This window comes from Thalassophryne amazonica, chromosome 4, assembly GCF_902500255.1.
Source record: "Thalassophryne amazonica chromosome 4, fThaAma1.1, whole genome shotgun sequence".
Classification (NCBI taxonomy): Eukaryota; Metazoa; Chordata; class Actinopteri; order Batrachoidiformes; family Batrachoididae; genus Thalassophryne; species Thalassophryne amazonica.
Window position 1 is genome coordinate 91,582,648 of NC_047106.1, and position 15,483 is coordinate 91,598,130.

The 15,483-nt window shown below is 45.5% G+C and overlaps 1 pseudogene; it reads left to right on the plus strand.

Moving 5' to 3' along the window:
- Positions 1-15,483, plus strand: part of LOC117508975 — a 112,741-nt pseudogene that overhangs the window by 22,469 nt on the left and 74,789 nt on the right.

Sequence of the window (15,483 nt, forward strand, 5' to 3'; positions counted from 1 at the left end):
TACACAATAAATAACCCTTAATTCCCCCAGGTCTACTGCTAAGGTTATTGTGGCATATATGTCGACTTATTCGAGTTAATTCAAAATGCTGCAGCTAGAGTACTAACGGGGACTAGAAGGAGAGAGCATATCTCACCCATATTGGCTTCTCTTCATTGGCTTCCTGTTAATTCTAGAATAGAATTTAAAATTCTTCTTCTTACTTATAAGGTTTTGAATAATCAGGTCCCATCTTATCTTAGGGACCTCGTAGTACCATATCACCCCAATAGAGCGCTTTGCTCTCAGACTGCAGGCTTACTTGTAGTTCCTAGGGTTTGTAAGAGTAGAATGGGAGGCAGAGCCTTCAGCTTTCAGGCTCCTCTCCTGTGGAACCAGCTCCCAATTCAGATCAGGGAGACAGACACCCTCTCTACTTTTAAGATTAGGCTTAAAACTTTCCTTTTTTGCTAAAGCTTATAGTTAGGGCTGGATCAGGTGACCCTGAACCATCCCTTAGTTATGCTGCTATAGATGTAGACTGCTGGGGGGTTCCCATGATGCACTGTTTCTTTCTCTTTTTGCTCTGTATGCACCACTCTGCATTTAATCATTAGTGATTGATCTCTGCTCCCCTCCACAGCATGTCTTTTTCCTGGTTCTCTCCCTCAGCCCCAACCAGTCCCAGCAGAAGACTGCCCCTCCCTGAGCCTGGTTCTGCTGGAGGTTTCTTCCTGTTAAAAGGGAGTTTTTCCTTCCCACTGTAGCCAAGTGCTTGCTCACAGGGGGTCGTTTTGACCGTTGGGGTTTTACATAAATATTGTATGGCCTTGCCTTACAATATAAAGCGCCTTGGGGCAACTGTTTGTTGTGATTTGGCGCTATATAAAAAAAATTGATTGAATTGATTGATTGATTGACTGCAGACATGAGGATCTTGCTGGAGGAGTTGGCACAGCAGCCTTCTCCACCTCGTCAGTGGATAGGCAGTGAATCATGGGTAACTGACCAAAACATGTTGAGGTTTGATTTCTGTGTTGGTGCAATCGGATTTGGGATTCAGCGTTCTGTAATCCCAGGCCTGAGAGAGTTCCTACTTGATCTGTCTCCCACTAAAGTCGCTGCCTCTCCTGTGCTTACTGAATTCTGGGAGGATGCATTCAAGTGTCACCTTGGAAAAGGTGAGAACGCTCTTTTGCTTCCTAATACCAGTTGTTGCTCACAGTGTGGTCCTTAGGCTGAGAAGTATCACATTATTGCACAACTGGACTGTTAATGACACTCACAGTTCAATTTAAAAACACCTTCATGTTGTCTTGTATTTGTAGGCACTGCCAAAAATGAGAGTGCATGTGATGGAAGTGAAAATATCCAGACACTCCAAAGCCCGATACACTGATACGTCTCAGCTGCAAATCACTAACATTGGTGTATAAAGCTGTTTATGCCATAGCACATGGCATTCACAACACAGTGTGTCAGCAAACTAATTCCACAACCCAGTGTGACAAATTTACCAAGATAAAGTATACACAGAGGTCGAAATGCACATGTGCAAAATTTGCCTCTTGTCCTCTTGTGAAGTAAAATGATTGGATTTTACCTTTCAAGTCTTTAATAGTAACTTTGTTTTAATTCTAAACAGCTTCTTAGTCATCTAAAGAGAGTAAATTTCTCTCAAAATGGTTATCATGTCTCATTTGACATTAACAGTGATCCAGTGGCTGTATATGAGCTGGTGAACTGGCAGAAAAACAAGAACGGCAGCATTGAGCTGGTAACAGTAGGGCTGTATGATGCATCTCTACCAGCAGGCCAGGAGTTCCGTATCACCAAGAAAATCACCTGGCTGGATGGTGGATACCAAGTAAGAGTACAATAATTAACACTATGAGCAGAGAAGTTAGGTGACAGAGAGTAGCGTGGCACCGATGTCTGTGTGAGTCTTTTTGTATTTTTGTGCCAGGTGCCTGTGTCAGTGTGCAGTGTCAGCTGTCCTCCAGGAACCTGTAAGGTGCTGCAGAAAGGAAAACCTGTCTGCTGCTACGACTGTACACCATGTCCTGAAGGGGAGATTAGTAATACCACAGGTTAAAAAAAAAAAAGGCTTTTTACTCATTGACAAAATATTCCTTTGCTTGTCAAAGTTTAGGGCTACATGGCAAAACGATAGATGAGTTGGTGAGTAAGTTTATCCATCCCAAACTGCTTGTAGGACAATAGCTCAAAAACAATATTAAGTAAACACTTATAACTCATCAAATTAAAATAACACAGATCAGCCAGAACATTGTGATCAATGATAGGTTCAATGAATAAAATTGATTCTCATTACAATGGAACCTGTCAATAGGTGGGATAACAGGGTGTGAGCCACTTATTTTCTCAGGAATCGTGCATTAAATGGACCTAACGGATCAGGCTACATTAGCTACTAAATGTGCTAATACCGTTAGCATATAACATTAAAGAAGATGAGAATTTCACTGAATATTGCACCAGGGACGTCTTAGATAATCAGATGATTCGCACATTTTACCCACACAACAAGCCATATTATTCCAGGAGTTTGTAATAAAATGCTCAAGTAGCCACTGTCAGCCAACTCTGAATATGCTATGAGAGGCAAAGACGCTGGGCTCAGCTGTTGTCGATCAAAGCAATCATGCCCTTTAATCATAGATAACTTTATAGCTTAAAATATCTTTAGACAAGAAGTTAGAAATGCATCCATTACTGCCATACAGTTGTCATCAAGGGGGAAACTATCTCTAGAGACCAAAACTGTTTTTTGTACCAGGTTATAAACATGTTTGTTTCAGCTTTAAAGTTAGACATTTTAACGTGGACTTGAATGTGAACCTGTTCGCTATTGGAACCAGTCTCAAGCGACCAGACAAGGAACTGCAACTTTTTATTTGTCTGGGTAGGCTTCATCTGAGGCCATCAAGGCTTACTGCTTGGCTCCATCCAGCTAAAATTTTAACAACCAAAGTGGAAAACATGGTATGTTTCAACCAGCTGAAATGTAGCAACAGTAAGGAGAATGGAAGTACTCAGCCCAACTAACAAGCTATGAATCACAGACAGAAATAAGATGTGCTGTGCCTAGCTAATAATCTAACAACCACAGAGAGGGTTGGGGTTGGTGCTATGCAAAATGTTATTGTTTGCCTTGCGGCTGCTCCCATTTGTTTGGGGTTGCCACAGCAGATCCAGCACAGAGCCACATTGGGATTTTGCTCAAGTTTTTCACTGGATGCCCTCCCTGACACAACTCCAGTTGTACCTGGAGAAAACAGACACAACCTCTGGTCTTCAGAAGAAGTCTCCCATCAAATACTCAGGACCCACTGTGCTTAGTTTCTGACATCTGACAGGACCAGGCTTACACAGAGCAGTTTGGCTGCTTTGTGCCTTTCAAATTAAATGCTTCCAAAAAGCTCCATTTGATTTGCCCCCTCTGTGAAATTTAAACAAGTGCATGAATGAGGATTGTATTGTTTTTGAATATCATATTTAAAGGAACAGAAAACCCACTGATAATGTACAATTGGGTTGGTAGATTATGATATTGGGAGCCCATATGAAACACTTTCGGCATGTGTGATCATTTATGTTATAGTTAAGAGCATTTTTGTATGGCTGGTCTAAAGCCACCAGCAGGTGGCCATGCCGGCTGCTATAACAGCGATGTGTGACGTCACATGGGCACAGAGGTTCACAACTCCGTGTCAGTGTCACTCTTCAAGTATAAAAGGGGTAAAAGCACATAAGCGGCAATCAACATCCCGGATCAGTACTGGGTTCCGATACCGACATAATTTACGGATCGGAAGTACCCGATCCAACCTGCGTGATTTTCCAATACTGGAGAGAACCACATCTATGAAACCTCTCTCGTGCTGCGTACTCTCTGCTGTTTACTGCTGAATGGCAAGAGAGGAGGGGGAGTGGGAAGTTTCTGCACTGAAGGCAAGCCGTTTTTTTCACAAGTCCACAACAGAGACGAGTTTTAATCCACTGGTAATGGCAAATTTCCACCCGGCTCTCTGGTTCAAATGGTCTGTGCCGCAGAGCATGGATTTTCGAAAAATGAACTGAATTGTAATGAAAATCAGCCACTTCGACGACCTGAGGCTGTGAAATGCACAGCTGTGGAGGACAACTGAACAGCCGAACTTTCTCTACTGAATGGGAGAACCACCAAAAGCCTTCGATGTTTATTCCAGAGTTACTCCCATGTGCGCCGCTGATGATACATTTAGAAATTTAGTTTATTTTACAGTTGAAATGCTTCGTGTTTGCTCAGCAGGGAAAACAGCGAGCAAAGGATAGACAGAGAGACAGAGAGAGCAAGAGAGAGAGTGAGGGAAAGAGGACTTTTACATCAGCGAAGGTTCGCCATCTGTAGCTTTCTGTGCTCATGCTACGTCACAGAGTGCTGCAAGCGATCCCGTTTTTTTTTTTTTTTTTCTGATTGGTTAAAATTTTGTCAATGGCAGCATTATGAAATCTGCTTAAATGCCGACTTTTGAGGTAGATATTCTCCTTATTTCATTGATATGGATCAATCATTAGTTTAGCACAGTTTATCTTCCCAGCGTATTTAATCAGTAGGTTTTCTTTTACCACAGGTAATATTCCCATTTAGGCATTGATGAGGTATACGTAAAGAAATACTGTTAAAACCACTTTTCCTTTATTCCAGACTCCCCTGATTGTTTCCGTTGCCCTGCTGAGCTCTGGCCTGGTGCAAAGAGAGACATTTGTCTGCCCAAGCCTGTCGAGTTTCTTTTCTTTGATGAAGTCCTTGGAATCATCCTGGCCACATTCTCAGTTGGTGGTGCCTGTCTTGCTGTTATAACAGCAGCTATTTTCTTCCGTCACTGGAGAACAGCGATCGTCAGGGCCAACAACTCTGAGCTGAGCTTCCTGTTGCTCTTCTCTCTAGTCCTGTGTTTCTTATGTTCTTTAACTTTCATTGGGGCACCCTGTGAGTGGTCCTGTGTGCTGTGACACACAACATTTGGGATTACTTTTGTCCTCTGTGTCTCTTGTGTTCTTGGGAAAACATTTGTAGTGCTGATGGCATTCAGAGCAACACTACCTGGTAGTAATGTCATGAAATGGTTTAGACTACCACAGCAAAGAATAGCAGTAATTTCTTTCACCTTCATTCAAGTTTTGATATGCACTATTTGGCTAGTTCTCAGTCCACCCTTCCCAATTAAAAACCTGACAACATATAAGGACAGAATAATCCTGGAGTGTGCATTGAGCTCAGCTGCAGGGTTCTGGGCTGTACTTGGTTACATCGGCCTTCTGGCCATCTTTTGCTTTGTGTTAGCTGTCCTAGCCCGTAAACTACCTGATAATTTTAATGAGGCCAAATTGATCACTTTTAGCATGTTGATATTCTGTGCAGTCTGGATCACATTTATCCCAGCATACGTCAGCTCTCCTGGGAAGTTCACTGTGGCTGTGGAGATATTTGCTATTTGGCTTCCAGTTTTGGAAAGATACTGTGTATATTTGTTCCAAAGTGTTTTATCATATTATTTAAGCCAGAGAAGAACACCAAGAAAAACATTATTGGGCGAAATCCTTCTTCTGATATACACTGAAAAAAGGATAAATCCAAAAAAATTGCTTTTGTTGGTCACATTCCACTGAAATAAGTTTGCCCAGATTAAGGACAGAAATACTGCGTCCCCCGAGATTAAAGTAAAATTTACATTTTTACTTATATGGGGGGAACATTAAACTCCACACAGAAAGGACCATGCAGGAAGTGATCCCCAGACCTTCTTGCTGTGATGGAACAGTGCTAACTGCTAAGCCACCATGGCATCCAGAAATATTTTGAGATTAAAATGTTAAGTTTCAACTCCATTAGACATTAAGAAATTAATTTAGTCATAACAAACTGCAGTAATTTAGTTGATCGTTAATAGTTAATAGTTTGATCTAAAGTATTTTTTCAATGCAGGTTTGGAAAATTGGAAACTTTAGATTGATCAAAGGTGCAAGTCATAGAGTGAATGCATTTGTTTGTCCTATGTGTCAGCCCTGAGATGGACTGACAGCCTGTCCAGTGTGACCCAGCCTCTCACCCAATAATTAGTGCAATTGGCTCCAATTGGTGGACAGGCTCCAACCTCTACAGTCTCCCCACCCACCCGTGAACCTTATTCAGAATAAGTGGGTTTAAAAAATGAAAGAATTAATATTTTATGGCAGTGGTCTCCAAAGTATTCCAGAAAGGGCCGAGAGGGTGCAGGTTTTCTTTGCAGCCACTAACTCCAGCAGGTGATTTCACTGATGAACTTATCCCACCTGCTCCAAGTGATGTTAATCAGTGCAATCACCTGCTGAAGTCAGTGGCTGCAAAGAAACCTGCACCCTCTCGGCCCTTTCTGGAATACTTTGGAGACCACTGTTTTATGGCACATTTGTAGCTGAGTTGGTGGAGCAAGTTGTCTGTTACATAATGGGTAGCAGGTTTGACTTGGTCTTGTGTCAGTGTCAGAGTGCCTTTGATAAAGAACCTGTAATACAGGTTCACACATACATGAGAACGATGTGTAGACTAGCACTAGCATTATTTTGGGTAGTAGAATGTAGAATTGCAATTCTATGAAACTTAATCGTGTGTTGTCATTTCGGAATGAGTTTAAAACCACAATTGATTTCTGTCAGTTAATGTTGTTTCTCTTGGCTTGGTTGTTTTTGAGATGTTACTGATTAATATGATATGATGCATTATTATCACTTTACCGAGGTGTTGTTGGGCTGGTAGCGTAGATTTACATCGACGCTACCTGGCTATACCCGCCCGCTGTGCATAAACAAATGATGTCATAGCGCGCACGCAGCCTAAGAACTGTCCGCAGAGGAAAAAGATGAAAAGGCGAGAAGTGTGTGTTGGTCCCAATATGGATAATCTTGATGATTTTAACATGGATAGTATGACAATGAACACCAGCCAAAGCAGCCAGCTTGATAAAGGACGTACTGGCGAATTTGGAGAGCAGCGCGGTACCAGCCAGCACAACAAAAGTTAAAGTGAGCCAACTTTTTATCTACGCGTTTGCTGGGTGTACATCAATCAATCAATCAATCAATCAATTTTATTTATATAGCCCCAAATCACAACAAACAGTTGCCCCAAGGCGCTTTATATTGTAAGGCAAGGCCATACAATAATTACGTAAAAACCCCAACGGTCAAAACAACCCCCTGTGAGCAAGCACTTGGCGACAGTGGGAAGGAAAAACTCCCTTTTAACAGGAAGAAACCTCCAGCAGAACCAGGCTCAGGGAGGGGCAGTCCTCTGCTGGGACTGGTTGGGGCTGAGGGAGAGAACCAGGAAAAAGACATGCTGTGGAGGGGAGCAGAGATCAATCACTAATGATTAAATGCAGAGTGGTGCATACAGAGCAAAAAGACAAAGAAACACTCAGTGCATCATGGGAACCCCCCAGCAGTCTAAGTCTATAGCAGCATAACTAAGGGATGGTTCAGGGTCACCTGATCAGTCACAAATTACCCCAGCACTGGTAGACACGGGGTCGGAAGGAAATCTGCTGGACAGCAGATGGGCAAGGGAAGTCGGGCTCCCTCTAGTGGCTCTACCTTCACCTTTGAAGGTACGGGCACTAGATGGCACCCTTCTTCCATTAATCACACACCAGACACAACCAGTGACATTGGTGGTGTCTGGTAATCACAGGGAGGAGATTGTGTTCTATGTAACACCTTCCACCTCCCGGGTGATTTTGGGTTATCCTTGGATGATAAAACACAATCCCCGGATTGATTGGCCGTCTGGGGTTGTGGCTCAGTGGAGCGAAACCTGCCACTGGGAGTGTCTCGGATCCTCGGTTCCGCCTGGTGTGACAACTAGTGAGGAGGTTAAAGTCCCCCCCAATCTGACGGCGGTGCCGAGTGAGTACCATGATCTTGCTGACGTTTTCAGCAAAGATCTGGCGCTCACCCTTCCCCAGCACCGTCCGTACGATTGTGCAATTGATTTGATCCCGGGCGTTGAGTACCCATCCAGTAGGCTGTACAACCTCTCACGTCTGGAGCGAGAATCAATGGAGACCTACATCCAGGACTCATTAGCTGCCGGGCTGATCCGGAACTCCACCTCTCTGATGGGTGCTGGTTTCTTTTTTGTGGGCAATAAGACGGCGGACTCCGTCCATGCATTGATTACAGGGGGCTGAACGAGATCACGGTTCGCAACCGATACCCTCTGCCCCTGTTAGATTCAGTGTTCACACCCTTGCATGGAGCCCAAATATTCACGAAACTGGATCTTAGGAATGCGTACCACCTGGTTCGGATCCGGAAGGGAGACGAATGGAAGACGGCGTTTAACACCCCGTTAGGTCACTTTGAGTACCTGGTCATGCCGTTCGGCCTCACTAACGCCCCCGCGACGTTCCAAGCTTTGGTAAATGATGTCTTGCGGGACTTCCTGCATTGGTTTGTCTTCGTATATCTGGACGATATACTCATATTTTCCCCGGATCCTGAGACTCATGTTACGCATGTACGTCAGGTCCTGCAGCGTTTGTTGGAGAACCGGCTGTTTGTGAAGGGCGAGAAGTGCGAGTTCCACAGCACATCTTTGTCTTTCCTGGGGTTTATCATCTCCTCCAACTCCGTCGCCCCTGATCCGGCCAAGGTAGCGGTGGTGAGAGATTGGCCCCAACCTACAAACCGTAGGAAATTGCTGCAGTTCCTCGGTTTTGCTAATTTTTACTGGAAGTTCATCAAGGGCTATAGTCAGGTAGTTAGCCCCCTGACAGCCCTGACCTCCACTAAAGTCCCCTTCACTTGGTCGGATCAGTGCGAAGCCGCGTTTAGGGAGTTGAAACGTCGGTTCTCGACTGCACCAGTTCTGGTGCAGCCCGATCCTACTCGCCAATTTATAGTTGACGTAGATGCCTCTGACTCAGGGATAGGAGCCGTGCTATTCCAGAGCGGGGAGTCCAATAAGGTTCTCCATCCTTGTGCCTATTTTTCCCGCAGGTTGACCCCGGCAGAAAGGAATTATGACGTCGGCAACCGGGAACTTCTTGCGGTGAAGGAGACTCTGGAGGAGTGGAGACACCTGTTGGAGGGAGCTTCTATGCCATTCACGGTTTTCACAGACCATCGGAACCTGGAGTACATTCGGACTGCCAAGCGTCTGAACCCCAAGCAAGCCCGCTGGTCACTGTTCTTCGCGTTGGCATTTTGACTTTCGGATCACATACCGCCCCGGAATGAAGAACCAACGGTCTGACGCCCTGTCCCGGGTGCACGAAAAGGAGGTCAGGACCGAGCTGTCAGACCCGACGGAAACCATCATTCCCGAGTCCACTGTCGTGGCCGCCCTCACCTGGGAAGTGGAGAAGACTGTCCGGGAGGCCCTGACACGGAACCCGGACCCGGGAACTGGCCCGAAAAACAAAATGTATGTCCCACCAGAAGCCAGGGCTGCAGTTCTGGACTTCTGTCACGGTTCCAAAATCTCCTGCCACCCAGGGGTATGAAGAACCGTGGCAGTCGTTTGTCAGCGCTTCTGGTGGGCATCTCTGGAAACAACGTCCGGGAGTACGTCCAGGCCTGCACCACCTGCGCCAGAGGCAAGGCAGATCATCATAAGACCCAAGGCCTCCTCCAGCCTTTGCCCATGCCTCATCACCCCTGGTCTCACATCGGCCTGGACTTCGTCATGGGCCTCCCGCCGTCCCAGGACAAGACTACCATCCTCACGATAGTGGACCGTTTCTCCAAGGCGGCCCACTTCGTGGCCCTCCCGAAGCTCCCGACGGCCCAGGAGACTGCAGACCTCCTGGTCCACCACGTCGTGCGTCTGCATGGGATTCCATTGGACATTGTCTCAGATCATGGCCCTCAGTTCTCCTCCCAGGTCTGGAGGAGTTTCTGCAGGGAACTGGGGGCCACCGTAAGCCTCTCGTCCGGGTACCACCCCCACACGAACGGGCAGGCAGAGCGGACGAATCAGGATTTGGAGCAGGCCCTCCGCTGCGTGACCTCCGCGCACCCGTCGGCCTGGAGTGACCATCTGGCCTGGATCAAGTACGCTCATAATAGCCAAGTATCATCTGCCACCGGCCTCTCCCCTTTCGAGGTATGTTTGGGGTACCAGCCCCCATTATTCCCGCTAGTGGAGGAAGAGGTCGGGGTGCCCTCGGTCCAGGCCCATCTGAGGAGGTGCCGTCGGGTGTGACGTACCCCCCGCTCTGCCCTGCTCAAAGCCCGGATGAGGGCTAAGGCTCATGCGGACCGCCGGCGTGCCCCGGCCCCTACATATCAGCCCGGGCAGGCGGTTTGGCTATCTACAAAAGACATACCTCTACAAACGGAATCCCAGAAACTTAAGGACAGATTTATAGGACCCTTCACCATCGTAAAGGTCCTCAGTCCAGCCGCAGTGAAGCTGGCAGCTTCAGCTTCACTGCGGATACATCCGGTATTCCACGTCTCCAGACTCAATCCCTGCCACACCTCTCCCCTCTGTGCCCCTGGACCGGCGCCGCCGCCTGCCCGGATCATCGACGGGGAGCCGGCTTGGACTGTGCGCCGGCTCCTGGACGTTCGTCAAAAGGGCCGGGGATTCCAGTATTTGGTGGACTGGGAAGGATACGGACCGAAGAACGCTCCTGGGTGAAGAGGAGCTTCATCCTGGACCCGGCCCTCCTGGCTGATTTCTACGCCCGGCACCCGGACAAGCCTGGTCGGGTGCCAGGAGGCGCCCGTTGAGGGGGGGTCCTGTTGTGTGGGCTGCTGAAGAGGAGGTACTGCTGGCCCACCACCACCAGTTGGTGCCCTGCTTGAAGTGCGGGCTTTAAGCATGAGAGGGTATCATAGCAACCGGGAGTGACAGCTGTCACTCGTTATCAGCACCAGCTGTCACTCATCCACATCACATCACCACACCATAAAGGCCGGACTGCAACTCCACCTCCCCACTGAGAAATCAGCTATCAGAAGAGGTAATTTCTCTGCTGAACGTGAAACTGCATTATAATCTGGACTCTTTTTGCAGCCGTATTCCTGTGGTGTTCCTTATCCGTTGGATTGGCGTTAGGCGTGATCAGCAACGGCTTCGCTCCACACTCCATCCAGATAAGTGGTTAGACAGGAGCTGCACAAGTGTGTGATTGGAGGTGGAGATGCTCCCTCCCAAAAGAATACAGACTGTGGGATTACTGAATGTGCAAACTCACACTCATCAATACTGTTTTTCTGTTCTCAGCCAGCAGTAGCAGGTCTGACAGCTGGAGACGGTGACCACCTGGGGACCCAGGACTTGGCGGCTCTGGTGTTCTTCAGATCCGTTGGCGGTGAAGGCCGTGTGGGATCCGGCTCGGCTCAGGACGGATGTCTCCTATCCTCCAGCCTGCCCACACGTCACTCAAATCTGTAATTCGGTGGTACCTAAACTGTGATTGTCTGTATTCCGTTGTGCACTACAACATTAAATTGTTACTGTTTGGCTTATCCATTGCCCGTTCATTTAACGCCCCCTGTTGTGGGTCCGTGTTCCTACACCCTCACAACACATAGTAGCAGGAATAAATCCCTTTGTTTTTATTTCAGATGGGTTTTTCCATACTCTCACGTGCGCATCTAGCTTATGGCAAGCCAGCAGTCAATGCTCTCATTTTGGCTGAACAACAATATACAGTTTTTGCATATTATGTGTTAGTACGTGTCCGCGGCCGATGTCTTGATGAATTCCTGCACAAAAGTAGTTTCCCAGATCTGTGATGACAGTGTGTTTTCTTCAGTAACAAAAACATCAGGAGTATATTTGGCACAAGAACATGTGTATCTCGTGTTTTACACCTAAATGATTGTAAGTCAATGCTCACACTCATCCAGCAGCATCTTCTCATGTTGGCAAATTCAGTGCTGGGTCAGGCAAAAGTAGTCCGGCAAGCTATCCCACAGTGCCAAAATAGCAGAGATGTCACTCCAACGAGAGCACCACAGTGAGCAGAGTGGGGTTTTTTCGGGATCAAAAGGAGGCTGACCATCACATGACCTTGGTGGGGGGGGGGGGTTTACAACATATGACATGTTCATACACATTTACGGGTCTAAATTTTGCAGATTTCTGAAGAAAGAAGAAAACAATATTGGTAGCAAGGCAATGAGACATAGCAGACTTCACCCCATTCACACAACTATGAAAAAGAGAGCTTAAAATCAGAAGTGCCTGACTCTGTGGTATAACTCACAAACTCGCAGCTTAAAGCAGATAACCCGTAAGTTGGAGAGGAAATGGTGTCTCACTAATTTAGAAGATCTTCACTTAGCCTGGAAAAAGAGTCTGTTGCTCTATAAAAAAGCCCTCTTTAAAGCTAGGACATCTTACTACTCATCACTAATTGAAGAAAATAAGAACAACCCCAGGTTTATTTTCAGCACTGTAGCCAGGCTGACAAAGAGTCAGAGCTCTATTGAGCCGAGTATTCCTTTAACTTTAACTAGTAATGACTTCAGACTTTCTTTGCTAATAAAATTTTAACTATTAGAGAAAAAAATTACTCATAACCATCCCAAAGACGTATCGTTATCTTTGGCTGCGTTCAGTGATGCCGGTATTTGGTTAGACTCTTTCTCTCAGATTGTTCTGTCTGAGTTATTTTCATTAGTTACTTCATCCAAACCATCAACATGTCTATTAGACCCCATTCCTACCAGGCTGCTCAAGGAAGCCCTACCATTATTTAATGCTTCGATCTTAAATATTATCAATCTATCTTTATTAGTTGGCTATGTACCACAGGCTTTTAAGGTGGCAGTAATTAAACCATTACTTAAAAAGCCATCACTTGACCCAGCTATCTTAGCTAATTATAGGCCAATCTCCAACCTTCCTTTTCTCTCAAAAATTCTTGAAAGGCTAGTTGTAAAACAGCTAACTGATCATCTGCAGAAGAATGGTCTATTTGAAGAGTTTCAGTCAGGTTTTAGAATTCATCATAGTACAGAAACAGCATTAGTGAAGGTTACAAATGATCTTCTTATGGCCTCAGACAGTGGACTCATCTCTGTGCTTGTTCTGTTAGACCTCAGTGCTGCTTTTGATACTGTTGACCATAAAATTTTATTACAGAGATTAGAGCATGCCATAGGTATTAAAGGCACTGCGCTGCGGTGGTTTGAATCATATTTGTCTAATAGATTACAATTTGTTCATGTAAATGGGGAATCTTCTTCACAGACTAAAGTTAATTATGGAGTTCCACAAGGTTCTGTGCTAGGACCAATTTTATTCACTTTATACATGCTTCGCTTAGGTAGTATTATTAGACGGTATTGCTTAAATTTTCATTGTTACGCAGATGATACCCAGCTTTATCTATCCATGAAGCCAGAGGACACACACCAATTAGCTAAACTGCAGGATTGTCTTACAGACATAAAGACATGGATGACCTCTAATTTCCTGCTTTTAAACTCAGGATATGTCATTCAAAGCGCATATTAAGCAAATATGTAGGACTGCTTTTTTGCATTTACGCAATATCTCTAAAATCAGAAAGGTCTTGTCTCAGAGTGATGCTAAAAAACTAATTCATGCATTTATTTCCTCTAGGCTGGACTATTGTAATTCATTATTATCAGGTTGTCCTAAAAGTTCCCTAAAAAGCCTTCAGTTAATTCAAAATGCTGCAGCTAGAGTACTGACGGGGACTAGAAGGAGAGAGCATATCTCACCCATATTGGCCTCTCTTCATTGGCTCCTGTTAATTCTAGAATAGAATTTAAAATTCTTCTTACTTATAAGGTTTTGAATAATCAGGTCCCATTCTTATCTTAGGGACCTCGTAGTACCATATCACCCTAATAGAGCGCTTCGCTCTCAGACTGCAGGCTTACTTGTAGTTCCTAGGGTTTGTAAGAGTAGAATGGGAGGCAGAGCCTTCAGCTTTCAGGCTCCTCTCCTGTGGAACCAGCTCCCAATTCAGATCAGGGAGACAGACACCCTCTCTACTTTTAAGATTAGGCTTAAAACTTTCCTTTTTGCTAAAGCTTATAGTTAGGGCTGGATCAGGTGACCCTGAACCATCCCTTAGTTATGGTGCTATAGACGTAGACTGCTGGGGGGTTCCCATGATGCACTGTTTCTTTCTCTTTTTGCTCTGTATGCACTACTCTGCATTTAATCATTAGTGATCGATCTCTGCTCCCCTCCACAGCATGTCTTTTTCCTGGTTCTCTCCCTCAGCCCCAACCAGTCCCAGCAGAAGACTGCCCCTCCCTGAGCCTGGTTCTGCTGGAGGGTTTCTTCCTCTTAAAAGGGAGTTTTTCCTTCCCACTGTAGCCAAGTGCTTGCTCACAGGGGGTCGTTTTGACCGTTGGGGTTTTACATAATTATTGTATGGCCTTGCCTTACAATATAAAGCGCCTTGGGGCAACTGTTTGTTGTGATTTGGCGCTATATAAAAAAATTGATTGATTGATTGTATGCTGTTATACAGCCATGATGAAGTGGTATAGAGAAGGATTTTCTTAAAAAGAAGATCTGAAAGTTCAATTACAATTTGCCAGTAGGTACACCAGAGATGCAAGCCTAGATTTGATGTTTTTGTGTAAGAAAATATTGATATATGGGTTTTTCCTCTTCAAGGGGCATTTTTAAAAAATGTGTCACAAGTACTCAGGAAAATATGGTATACATTATGTAATAATAATAATTATTAGGGATGTCCCGATCCGATCATGTGATCAGAAATCGGGCCTGATCACGTGGTTTCAGACTTGATCAAAATCGGACGTTGCATCCCGATCAGGAATCTGATATAGATTTTATCCTCATTATTTTGATCAGCGCTATTTCAGGCTCATTATTGCAGATTAATGGGCCTTTCACACATCGGAAGCATCAGAGGCGTGAGACGCGTTGCTTTTTAGAGGCGTCAGAAGCGTCGCTTTAGCTCGGCTTTTGACGCGACACTTCTGACGGGAGCACGCATTGCCGCTTGTCGGCAGGCTGACACGGTCAAAGTTCAACCCAATCTTTTTTTTAATTGAACAAAAGAAAAAACATAAGTTCAACTGGACATTCTTTCAAACGCGTGCGGCTGAAACCGATTCCAGAGGAGAAAAGGGAACAAGAGTTGCGTAGTGAATTTGGGAAGAAGAGATGGAATTGTAACCCGGACAGAGGTGGGGGGAGTTACGTGCGCAAAGTTTCTTTCGCAGAACTGCTGTTGGTGTGTTTACGTGCTCAGCCTGACGCCTCGATGGAATGACAAGAGGATGATGGACACTTTCCCACCGAAACTCTTGCTTAGTCATTCTTCCTTGCGCAGCAGGACCCGGTGCTGACCAAGTCCTCAGGACGACAATCTGTCATCTGATTAACAAAAAGAAAAAACACACTGTCCTGTGATTGTTTGTCTGCAAAACGGAGCAAGAGATGGTGTGCGCACGAGCGACGTGCGCACTCATCACATTTAGGAG